General features: G+C 32.8%; 1 non-coding gene across 1 annotated transcript; it reads left to right on the top strand.

The window, feature by feature from the left end:
* The first annotated feature begins 1,976 nt into the window (after nt 1–1,976).
* On the top strand, nt 1,977–2,119 carry LOC120233584. The gene has a single exon (XR_005528856.1). It is a non-coding gene; the product is annotated as a U4 spliceosomal RNA (small nuclear RNA).
* Nucleotides 2,120–3,778: the final 1,659 nt, after the last annotated feature.

Raw genomic sequence — 3,778 nt, 5'->3', positions numbered from 1 at the left:
AGATTTTGTAATTAGCAGACAACCCTTTAAAATAGCTATAATCCATTTACTCAAGGATTTAAAAGAAAATATGGATATAATAAGCAATCAAATTGGGAATATCAGTAGGGCAAAAACATCTTTTTTAAAAAATTATTTATTTATTTTTAAATTTACATCCAAGTTAGTTAGCATATAGTGCAACAATGATTTCAGGAGTAGATTCCTTAATTCCCCTCACCCATTTGGCCCATCCCCCCTCCCACAACCTCTCCAGCAACCCTCTGTTTGTTCTCCATATTTAAGAGTCTCTTATGTTTTGCCCTCTCCCTGTTTTTATATTATTTTTGCTTCCCTTCTCTTATGTTCATCTGTTTTGTATCTTAAAGTCCTCATATGAGTGAAGGCATATGATATTTGTCTTTCTCTAACTGACTAATTTTGCTTAGCGTAATATCCTCTAGTTCCATCCATGTAGTTGCAAATGGCAAGATTTCATTCCTTTGGATTGCCAAGTAATACTCCATTATTTGTGTGTGTATATATATGTATGTACATACACATACACATATATATACACACACACCGCATCTTCTTTATCCATTCATCCATCGATGGACATTTGGGCTCTTTCCATAGTTTGGCTACTGTTGATAGTGCTGCTATAAATATTGGGGTGCATATGCCCCTTTAAAACAGCACACCTGGATCCCTTGGATAAATACCTAGTAGTGCAATTGCTGGGTTGTAGGGTAGTTCTATTTTTAATTTTTTGAGGAACTTCTACACTGTTTTCCAGAGTGGCTGCACCAGTTTGCATTCCCACCAGCAGTGCAAAAGAGATCCTCTTTCTCTGCATCCTTTCCAACATCTGTTGTTGCTTGAGTTGTTAACTTTAGCCATTCTGACAGGTGTGAGGTGGTATGTCATTGTGGTTTTGAGTTGTATTTCCATGATGATGAGTGATGTTGAGCATTTTTTCGGGTGTCGGTTGGCCATCTGGATGTGTTCTTTGGAGAAATGTCTATTCAGCTCTTCGAACAAAAAAAATCTTTTTAAAGAACATATGGAAAGTCTATAACTATAAAGTACAATATCTGGAATAAAATATTCACTGGACTTGCACTACAAAAAGTTTCAGTGAACTTGAAGATGAATGAATAGCAATGAGCCTAACTGATAAAAGATAAGAAAAGTACCTCAGTGCCCTATGGAATAATATTAAGAAATCTAAAATAAATGTAATTGGATTTCCAGAAGGACAAGAGAGAGAATGAAGAAGAAAATATATTTGAATATATATTTGAATACTAATTAAAAATTCCTCAGTTTCATAAAAGCATCCATCTATAAGAAGCTCAAAGATGCACAAATGACAAAAATTGAAAACAAAACAAAACATGCCTAAGCCCATCATAATCACTGCTGAAAATCAAAGATAAAGAAAAAACATTGAACACAGCAGTAGGAAAAAAGACCTATTACATAAAAGGCAACAGTGATAATAATTAGAGCTGTCTTCTTGATAGAAAAACAATGGAAGCCATAAGATAATGGAATATCTTTAAGGAATTGAAAGAAAAGAAGTTGAGCAGACACTGGATAACAGACCATATGTGCATTTTAATTTAATTTTTTATTGTAGTAAAATATATATAACAAAATTTACCATTTTAGCCATTTTAAGTGTGCATTTCAGCAGTATTAAGTACATACACATTGTTGTGCAACCATTATCATTATTAATCTCTAGAACTTTTTATCATTCCACACTTAACTATACCCATTAAAAAGTAACTTTCTATTCCCCTCTCCCAAATTTTCAAATATTTTCAAATATTTTTTCTCATCCCATGGATTGCTTTTTCACTCTGTTGATAGTGTCCTTTGATGTACAAAAGTTTTTAATTTTGATGAAGTCCAGTTTATCTATTTTTTTTTGTTGTCTGAGCATTTGGTTTTATTTGATTTGCGTTTGATTCCAAGGAATCATCGCCAGCTTTGCGCAGTGGCAGTATCGTAGCCAATGAGGTTTATCCGAGGTGCAATTATTGCTAATTGAAAACTTTTCCCAAGAAATCATCGCTAATCCAACTTCATGAAGCTTTCCTCTAGTTTTTCTTTGAAGAGTTTTATAGTTTTAATCTTACATTAGGTCTTTGATTCACTTTGAGTTAATTTTGCATATATGGTATCAGGTAAGTATCTTTGTTCTTTTACATATGAACATCTAGTTTTCCAGCACCATCTGTGAAAAAGACTGTCCTTTCTCCACTGAGAGGTCTTGGCACACTTGTCAAAGAATGCTTGATCATGTATAAGGGTTTATTTCTGGGCTCTCTGTTCCATCTTTTATGTCAACACCATGCTATTTTCATTACTATAGCTTTATAGTAAAATTTGAATCAGAAAGTGTGAGTTCTCAAATTTGGTTCTTTTTCAAGATTGTTTCATCTATTTGTATGATGTTAGCTGTGGGTTTTTTGTATATGGCCTTTATTATGTTGAGATACTTGCCTTCTATTCATAGTTTGTTGAGTATTTTTTACCATAAAAGGGTGTTGAGCTTCGCCAAAGGCTTTTGCTGTATCAATTGAAATAATCACATGCTTTCTTTCTCTTTATTTTGCTAATGTGATATGTTATGTTGATCAGTGTTCATATGTTGAACCATCCTTGCATTCTAGGAATAAGTTCCAATTGGTCATAGTGTATAATCCTTTGAATACACAACTGAATTCAATTCCCTAGCATTCTATTGAAAATTTTTGCATAAATATTCATAAGGGATATGGGTCTATAGTTTTTTTGTAGTGCCTTTGGACAAAGGTCTTTATATTCAAGGAAAGTATCCTTTAAAAATAAAAATGAGATAAACATTTAATAAGATAATCCATTGACAAAATACTTGCACTACATTAAATTTTACTTAATTTTTAAATTTTTTTAATTTTTATTTTTTCCCCAATTTTAGAGAGGGAGAGTGTGTGCAAGCAGGGAAGAGGGGCAGAGTAAAAGAGAGAGAGAGAATCATAAGCAGATTCCATGCTCAGCACAGAGCTCCATGTGGCTCAATACCATGACTCTGGAGTCATGACCTGAGCTGAGCATCAAGAGTCAGATGCTCAACTGACTAAGCCACTCAGGTGCCCACAGTACACCAAATTTTAAAGTAAATTCTCTCTGAAGGGAAATAATGTGAGATGAAAACAAAAATCTACAGGAATTAATAAAAACATTGGAAATGGCAAAAATTTTAATAAATACAAAAGCTTATCATCTTATTTTTCTTAATTCCTTTAAGCAAGCTAAAAGCAAAAATAATAACTGTATTGTGGGATTTTTACCATATATAATAATAATATATGACAGCAAAAGTATAAAATAAGGTACAAATGGAAATACATATCTGGAAGGGTTATATATTTTGCCAGAAATGGTACTTTGTAGACTGTGAGTTTAAAATACACACTACAATCTTTAGAGAAATCACTGAAAACAATGTAATTGTTTCCTTAAAGGTCAACATAGGAAATAAAATGAAAAAATATTTGATTGGCATAAAATAAGGCAAGAAAGGAGTAGCAGAGGAACAAAAAAAGTGATAAAAGAAGCACAATAAAGAGGGAGACAGCAGACTTAAACTCAACTATATTAGTAATTACATTAAATATAGTTTAACTCCAATGGAGATGCAGAGGTTTTAGATCAGATTAAAACAATTTTTTTATGTTTATTTATTTTTGAGAGAGAGAGAGAGAGAACAAGCTTGAGTGTGGCGGGCAGGGAGAGAGAGAGA

This window comes from Hyaena hyaena, unplaced genomic scaffold (assembly GCF_003009895.1).
Source record: "Hyaena hyaena isolate Hyena2069 unplaced genomic scaffold, ASM300989v1 scaffold_91, whole genome shotgun sequence".
Classification (NCBI taxonomy): domain Eukaryota; kingdom Metazoa; phylum Chordata; class Mammalia; order Carnivora; family Hyaenidae; genus Hyaena; species Hyaena hyaena.
Note: the sequence above shows the minus strand (reverse complement) of the source record. Positions and strands in the feature narration are given on the sequence as shown.